Here is a 9084-nt window from a genome sequence, read left to right as displayed (position 1 = left end):
CAGTGTCTGATGTCACTATTGCAAATAATGCCAGATCAAGGTGCCATATTAGCATAACTGGATTGAGGCAATGGTGCTACCCAATCCCCAGTCAACAAGGGGTTAACTCAGCACTTAGTTTCCCATGGGACAGGCACTCAGAGGAAGGTCTAACAACAAAACCTAGTTCTCATATAACACATATCATCCCTAGATCTCAAAGAACTTCGCAAGGGAGGTCAGTCTAATTATCCTCATTTTACAGATAGGGAAACTGAGGCACAAAACAGGGAAGTGACTTGCCCAAAGTCATGATCTGGGGAGATCCCCTGGTGGGAATCACCTCTCTCTCTACCACTCGTCTTTTATGACGGGAGAGGATGTTGGGACTTCTACTAAGGACCCTAATAAGGTCAGCTTAGAAGAGCTTGCCTTTGGAGAAGCTGGGCTTCACACCCAGTGATGAAAGGCCTGGTTAAATCCCAGGCACCACCCTCTAGAGGAAAAGGACAGATACTTCCCATGTATGAATCAGACAGCATGCTTTCCTTGAAGTCAGTTGAGTTATGCTGGTTTCAACTATTCCATCATCTCACATTGGCGTGCATGATTCAAGGGCATGTGGTGGTTGTTGAATATATGTATTGGGTTGGTTATGAGGGAGGGGTGTTATGCTCAGAGCACTAGAGGACTAAGCCTACCTCCAATTAGTAGATACAAAAAATGAGGGTGGGGCAATCCCCCGGTTAAAGTCACCTTCCTCCCAGCACTCATCTGTTGTGATGGGAGAGGATGCTGAGACTTCTGTCCTGGACAGCAATATCAAAGTGACATGACTTTTGACAGTTTCACTAAGGCTTAAGGGTGCCAATACCTCAGCCATATTAACCAGTGACTCATTACTTTCACTCTGCCTGGCCAAGTTCTGAGCAGCAGCAGCAGAGGCACTAGAGCTGTATGTCTGCAGATTCAGAGTCAATACAGCATCAATTACACTGCATCTGTGTTTGGAAGGTCATTTGCACCAACATAAGGACAAGAGACATTTTCCCCCTCTTTAAAATGAAAACTTAAGTTCTCAGTAATCAATGTTTAACCACCACCACAAAAGACCAAGCTTCCCATACCTCCAGGTGAGTGGATTTTCTAAGCCCTGGTTATGGCCTTTTAAAGATAAATCCATAAAATGGTGTTACAAAAAAGCCACTGGGAAAAAAAGTCTGTTCTGCAGCTTTGTCATCATGTTTTCAAACACTGTATAATGAAGAGGAAGAGAATTTTCCAAGTGTAGTTGAGAAGTGCTCCAAAAGTGGCTTATTAAACAATAAGCTTAAAAAGAAAGTGACAAAATATATTGTTTCCCCTTTCGTTATTTTGTTCGTTTCAAGGACATTAAATGTGATGAAACAGACAAAACAGATGTGGGCATAATACAAATAATGTCCTTGGAGATACAAAGAGGCTGGAAGAGTTAGGATCTGACCTGCAATAGATGAGAGTTGTATAGGCTTAAGTGCTAGTATGTGGCTGTTTGCGGTAATATGCCAATCTACCCTAGCGGTACATTTGAAACGTGGTGTTTTTCTGTAGCGTAGATGTGCATATGAAGTGTCTGTACACACAGTGATGAACAATCATTAAAAGCCTATATCTTATCCACTTGTACAAACAGTCTTCACAGATTTTTTTAACAGTTTGATATTTAACCTTAAAACAATAGAGTTGGATTAAAGTCCTGAAACAAGGTTATATTAAACAACATCCATAAACTCGAAGTGTTGGAATGAGCCAAAATGATCTAGTGCTGACAGCACTACAAACTGGAACCCAGGATTTCTAGGCTGTATTCTTAGCTCTGCAACAGATTTATGTGGTCTTGAGAAAAGCAACACCATTCTGGGTTTCTAAGCTCATCTACAAAATAAGCATTCTTAAACATCACACCACAGTGAAGTACAGAGAGGAGGCTTAATTAATCGCTCTTAAGTCCTCAATATCCTTGAATGAAAAAAGCTATATAAATACAAAATATGAATGATTCAGATAGATTTCCCGTGAATAAAATCTTGGGACTCAGTCCTGTAAATTTATTCACATGACTAGTCCCGCTAAAGTCAATGGTACTACTCGTGTGTAAAATTATGCAGGTGTTCAAGCCTTTGCAAGATCAAGACTTTAGTGCTAATTAAGTTACACTGGATACCATGCATCCCAGTAGAGATGCAGCTCTGTGCACCGATTTCCTTCTTATGTGAACTACTTTCAGTAGAACAGCCTCAGGCTTTCAGATCTCATAAGTCAGGATTCCCTCTCCCCATCCCATGAGATTGGCTTAAAGACAATTATATTTTTAATATACACACTACCTTGAGGGAGGGAGAGAATCTTTTTATTTACCTTCTGGTTTCTGAGCCTTTAGGACACACTTACTTCATGTTTTCAAGCTCCACAACCATGAAGGATAAAACTCTTTTCTTAAATAAAAGCTGAGTTTCTCATGCAGCTTCTTGATACTATCTGATGGAGCTGTGATAAACTACTGATAGCATAAGACTTGCAATAAAATGAGGAGACACTGCACTTCAGTTTTGCTTAGTCACAAAAGTGGAGCAGGCTGTGAGCAATCTAGAAGTTTTTATATGTATTCGAGTTCCACAAATCAAGGAGATGTCTGGCTTCAATCCAGTTGCAAGTGTCCACATCAAACAAAAAGAAAATCTAACCCACTGTCACCTGAAGTCTCAGTACAAAGGTCAAAGGATAAATAAGTAATGAGCTAAATATCCATTTTACCCCGAGTGGCCCCTTCTTATCGGGATCAGGGCACATGGCCATAGCAGTGTGGGGAACTTTCCAGAGATGTACTTGTGCTGGGGCTTAAACAGAGGATTTTAGTCTCAAAGGCTGCCAGTTGGAAACCTTTCCAGAGTACCAGATAGTTGCATGGATGGACATCAGTGTACCAGAGAAAAGAATCTAATCCATTGCTTTTCTACTTTCCATGATTCCTAAGTGCTTCTTATGTTTGATTGTCCTTCCATATGGTATTTGCTTTGCAGAATCCCTTTATTCCATAAAGTGTAGTTCTTTAGGTTATGTGCCAAATGATGGCTAACCATATTCCCTCTCTTTTCCCATGACTGCTTCAGAAATAAAAGACAGCAGCCATCAGAACAGATGTGAATAAGTGTTTGCATCTTTGTCAAAGACCAATAAGATTTCAATCTAACATTTAAAAAAAATGTTTAAAGTAACCCCACCCTCCAGAAGTAATTACCAAACCATAAGAAATACCACTTGGGAAGTAACAAAAGGCAGGAAAAGTCAAAATTATCTTATTGTAAACAAATGTCTACTGTATTCCTGTGTTATGAGCTATTCCAGTCTCTTTAGAAGTTAGTACTGAGCTAAAGTACCCCTGCACCCTACTAAGACATGATGCCTTTGTCCTCTAACTCTCTGGATTAGAACAACTATATCTTCCATATTGAAATTCAGGTGTTTAGTTCTTAACCCAAGAGGGTGAAACCTGCTTCCACCCAGGGCATGTTACATGGTGGCTTTCCCAATTGAAAATCCCAACCAGAAGAGATTCTTTGCCAGAATCGCTTGTTGTCATGATGAGGACAGATAGCCAAGAAGACATTTCAGGGTAATTGGAGTCTTAACATGCATAGCATGAATGTTTCAGAAGTGGATTGCAGCTGCCTATAGTGCTTCCTGTAACAGCTGCATGACAGCTACAACTCCCTGGCCTACTTCCTCATGGCCTCCACCAAACACCTTCTTTATCCTCACCACAGGCCCTTCCTCCTGGTGTCTGATAACACTTATACTCCTTAGTTCTCCAGCAGCACACCCTCTCACTCTCAGCTCCTTGCACCTCTTGCTCCTTTTTAAACCCAGGTGACCTGATTAGCCTGCCTTGATTGGCTGCAGGTGTTCTAATCAGCCTGTCTGCCTTAATTGGTTCTAGCAGGTTCCTGATTACTCTAGTGCAGCCCCTGCTCTGGTCACTCAGCGAACAGAAAACTACTCAGCCAGTGACCAGTATATTTGCCCTCTACCAGACTCCTGTACCCCACTGGTTTGAGTCTGTCACACTAGCTATGCCACTGACTCACTGTGTAAACTTGGGCAAGTCATTTAACTGTCCTGTGCCTCAGTTTCCTCAAACTGTAGGGTACATAATGCTTTCCTATCCCACACTATTTGATTGCAGTAGCAATCCCAGGCACCAGTCAAAATCGGGGGACCCATTACTGTATGTGCTATACAAATAATGATGATTTGTAGCTTAATCAAAGAGCATTTGTAAACTGCTTTGGGAGTCTTGACTGGAATGAACCATATAGATGCAAAGTACTGTCTGGCATTTTCTGAGAGCTAGAGGAGGGCTGTACAGCTAAACCTCAACTGTTTAAGAAAACTTCCATTCTATTTCTGTGAGCCTCTTCTCCCTTCCACCCCCACTTTCCTAACATATGGAAAGTAAGGCAGGTTATGGATCAGGGAAATGTTTACTTGTGAAATGAAAAACTCTCGCTGGAACGCACTTTTTGCAAGTGGGTAGCTTTTTGCTTCTTTCATGGAAGGTTTGTGTAGCATATGTACATTAAATCTTGTATTTCTGTAAAATGCCATTTGATTTGTCTGCACCAATGTTATTAGACTTTTTATTTTTATGTTTGCCTTCTTAACTGGTTGCAAAATAAAGACCTAGATTTAGTTTTCCAACCAACCAAAGTGTTTTCCCCTTTTGTGTTTGTTGACAACTTTGCATTTGTGAGGTCAGTTGTACTATATAATACTCAGTAAATTAGAGGTAGGGCTGAGAGGCAGGATTGTCCAGTGATTAGGGCACTAGTCACAGACTTTGGAGATGTGGGTTCAAGTCCTTTCTCTGCCATGACTTCTTGTGTGACCTTGGCTAAGTCACTCAGGAAACTGAGGCACAGAGGCTACCTGTACTGGGGTGAGGGGAAGATTAACAGCACTTTCCTACCTCACAGGGGTGTTCTGAGGGTGATGCATTCTCAGAGTTATGCAGGATATACTTTACCATGAAGAGAGAAAGCCTGTCATAATTATAAAGATGCACTCAGATTTCCCCTACCACTTCCCATTTGTTTATCTCACCATCTTGTTTTAAGCCTGTTGGGGCGGGGACCTTCGTTTCAGGTATTTGTACTGTGAAGCCGTGACCTGGTTCAGATGCTACTGACACATCAGTGAATGAGAAGTAACTGGTTAGGGGCTGCCATCTTTCGGAGAAGTCAGAATGCAAAGGATGTGACTATTTATGGGGTCTTTAATTAAAGTTTTCCAAAGTACCTATCTGACTAAGGAGCCTAAGTCTCATTGAAAGTCAACAAGACTTATGCTTCTTATGCTCTTGAAAATGAGACATCCTAGTTACTTCAGTGTTTTTGAAATTTTTCCCCTCTGGTGTTTTTTTTTTTAAATTAATTAATTAAATAGAAGTGGAAGTGTCAACTGTAGTGTCCTGGCCATATACTTCCTAACCAGGTTCCCCCTGCAACTTTGATTGGATGTGGTATTCTTCTCTTCTTGTGTTGTGTTTTGTTGGACTTTGCTAGTAGACAGTGGTCCCATTCTACTTCAGAGGTGGCTGCATGTCAGTGATCCCTGTATATATGGCTTGAATGTATAAACACCTTACACATCTATGGCACAGTATAAATAATTCTCTCTCTTAAATTGGTTAAGTTTGGGGTTTACCAAGACAAAAAGGCAAAAGTGTGAGTTGCTATTATTGCTCCTCCTTTTTGCTGGAGGCAGAGTTAATGGTGTTGTAGAAGTAAATTTGAACCCCTGATCCTCCAAGATGGTGCAGGCCTTGTGAAAAGTGCTAAGTACTCTCCACTCTCATTGACTTCAAATGGGAACCCTTCTCAGGTTATGGGTCATGATTAGTTCATGCACCCTTTGAAAAGCCTGGAAGATAGATCGTGCCTCTTAAAGAGGCTTAAGAATCTGCGGCTATCCTGGTAAGCTGTTAAAGAAAAAAAAAATCACTCTACTCCCCTTGATCCTTTTTTAAACTTTCCCTGTATTCCTTCCATAGGCACTGAAAGCACTCAGAACCCTGTCTCATCTGTGATACGGCTAAAATTTTATTTCACTGTTTCATTCAGGGCCAGCTCTAGACCCCAGCGCGCCAAGCGTGCGCTTGGGGCAGCATTTTGCCAGGAGGGCGACAACTTTGCTGTCACACTTGAGAAGCACACCAGATATGTCTAAGAGTTAATGAATGTGATTGTGGGGTGACTTGTGTAGCGTGAGACTCTTGTCTCACAAGTGGCATGAATGAAACCAGGGGCAGCTCTAGGAATTTGGCCGCCCCAAGCACGCCGGTCCCGCGCTCCGGCGGACCTTCCGCAGTCATGCCTGCAGAGGGTCTGCTGGTCCCGCGGCTCCAGTGGACCTTCCACAGTCATGCCTGCGGATGCTCCACCGGAGATGCGGGACCAGCGGACCATCCGCAGGCACGTCTGCAAGAGGTCCCCCGGAGCGCGGGACCGGCGTGCTTGGGGCGGCCAAATTCCTAGAGCTGCCCCTGGTTTCATTCATGCCACTTGTGAGACAAGAGTCTCACGCTACACAAGTCACCCCACAATCACATTCATTAACTCTTAGACATATCTGGTGTACTTCTCAAGTGTGACAGCAAAGTTGTGTAGAGAGTTAACAGCTCCTTATAGTATTGCAGCTTTTTATTGACATCAGTGAATTAAGAATTTCTAAACTTCAGAAACAAATGTTCTAAATAGAAAACCAATAAGAAGTCACTCCAAAACAAGTATTTAGAGACTAACACTTCTCCAGTGTGTTACAAGAATAGACAGCCATAAAATGACTACTAATTTAGGGCATGTCTATATAGGGAAGTCATTCTGGATTAAGGTAGGGAGTGAATTTAGAGCACAGTAGCTAGTCTGAAATAGTTCCCACGTGAACATTCTTATTCTGAAGTAATAGTATCCACATGGGGAGCTATTCCAGAATTGCTATTCCAATTAATTTCCCCCATGTAGACAAACTGTACAAAGTCAAGCTGTTACTCTTCATCTTCTAACATCAAGGACCCAGGAGTGAACTACAGGCTTGTAATACTCCCTGTGTGGAAATGACTCAAATATACCATACCATTCTCCCTACAGATTCTGTATTAAGGACTACAAAAAGTGTTTGGAACAATGAGACCGTAGCTTGTTTAGTTACAGGGATAAGGACAAGAGAATGATGTATTGTCACTTCAGATAGCGTTGCTTATCTAGCCAACACTGTCGAGATCATGCATTTTAGCAGAGAAGATCGAATATGGTTACTGAACCAGATTCTCAGCTGCACCCCAGAAGTGCTGCCCACAGCTGAAGGGGTGCAAAGGAACCACTTAAAGCACCTCTATCCTAGGGCTGATTCTATGCAAGCCCATCTCCTAGGTAGCAGAGATCAGTCTCAACCTTGTGCCAGCTACCTCCAGCCCTCAGGGGCTAAGAAATCTGGCCATAGGAGTTTAAGGGAGCTCCTTGAACGGAAGTGGATAGGGCTGATTGATGTAGCCTTCTTAACTGCAGAGGTGCCGCTACCAGCAGTGACATAATACTGTGGCTTCCATTAATCGCTTAGATCAACTGGCACCCATTCAGGCCCTGTACTGTGTTTCACTATTCCTCTTTTCCAGCGCAGATCTGATTACACCTAGTTACCACCATAATGAGTGCTTTGCAGTGATAAGCATTTGAGATAAATGGGTGACTCTTATGCCATTATGATTTGCCACCACTGGAATCAAGCCAAAAAGTTGATGATTTCTAGTGAACACATGCAGGTTATGTGCATGGGTTTATGGTGGCTCCTCTGTTAAGATATGGGATCCTAAGAAGCTGCTAATACAAGTGGCATAGGGATCCCCTAGCATGCAAGAGAAAGTGGGGAATATTCAATCCTGGAAAAGCTGGCTTTCTCGTTGTTGTGTATCCCATAGAAACGGAATAACATTTTCATTGGATAAATGCCATCGACAAAGGATTCCAGCCAAAAGTCTACAAAAAACAAACAAAAAAACCCACACTGACTAGTGTAAGCTCAAGTGCCAAGTCTTCAGGACGGAACATTTTCTACCTAGGTTGGTTGCTCAGTGCACTTCCCGCTAACTGAAACAAGGCACCACCTCAATTTCAGTTGTCATGGAACAAAATCCTGGGCATCCTTTTTACCACGTGCACAAAGTGGTGTCCCAGGCTTTTCTCTGTTTGAGTCAGACAGACAATAGAAGGGGTTTCAGTTGTTGGGCAAGTGTCTGTCCTCCTTCTCTGGGATTCCCTCACACTCGTTCCCTTCTCTCAAACTCTTGAATCCTTTGTGTTGCTCCATCCTTCCTATTATGATAGCTTTGGTTGTGGTTGTGCCTAAGGACCCAGATGACAGCCACATTGTGCTAAGCTCAAATAAGTAACACAAATACAGGTCTTGCCTCTCAATGTGCCCTCCTCCAGGATCTGCATGCTCTCCTTCCTGTTTCACTTTTTCCTCAGCCACCCTTTCCTCCCCTCCACTCGCCTTTCTCCTTACACCATGGACACACTTCTCAGAAGCTCCTAGTCTGCAGGGTTTGTCCCTTCCCCTCCAGTCACCACTTTGCTGTGCATCCTGCTATGCCTGTATCACACAGAGAGCCAGGCAGCAGTCCTAGTAATGGGGGACAAGGAAGCATTGCACTGGTCCCTAGAATAGAACAGCAGAAGCAGCTGATATCTTATTATATTGCAGAGACATGGAACAAAGTAGAAGACTATCTAGGATAGAAGAGAGAGCAGAAATTAAGAGCTGTTGAGAATAGCATTGCAATACACCAGCTAAACACACTAAATATTTGATATATTGAAGAAAGCCAAATATATGTCATCCTTAGGTGTATTTGGCTTCAACTTGTGCAGGGCATCTGTCCATCTCTCACTAGTGCCGGTATACATGGTGTGGCTAAAACCCCGTGCACCCAGTGGAAAATCATCTTAGCTAAGTTAGATGACAAAATTGGCCCTTCCTACTTACCTAGTGGGACTGTGCCTTTGAAGCAGA

At 42.7% G+C, this 9084-nt stretch overlaps 1 protein-coding gene across 2 annotated transcripts in view; it reads left to right on the top strand.

Moving 5' to 3' along the window:
• The window catches only part of RERG (RAS like estrogen regulated growth inhibitor), a 131282-nt gene that overhangs the window by 31199 nt on the left and 90999 nt on the right, over nucleotides 1-9084 (top strand). The window lies entirely within an intron of this gene.

Source organism: Mauremys mutica, chromosome 1, assembly GCF_020497125.1.
Source record: "Mauremys mutica isolate MM-2020 ecotype Southern chromosome 1, ASM2049712v1, whole genome shotgun sequence".
Lineage (NCBI taxonomy): Eukaryota > Metazoa > Chordata > Testudines > Geoemydidae > Mauremys > Mauremys mutica.
The sequence above is the reverse complement of the archived record's forward strand: the minus strand, read 5'-3'. Positions and strand labels throughout refer to the sequence as shown.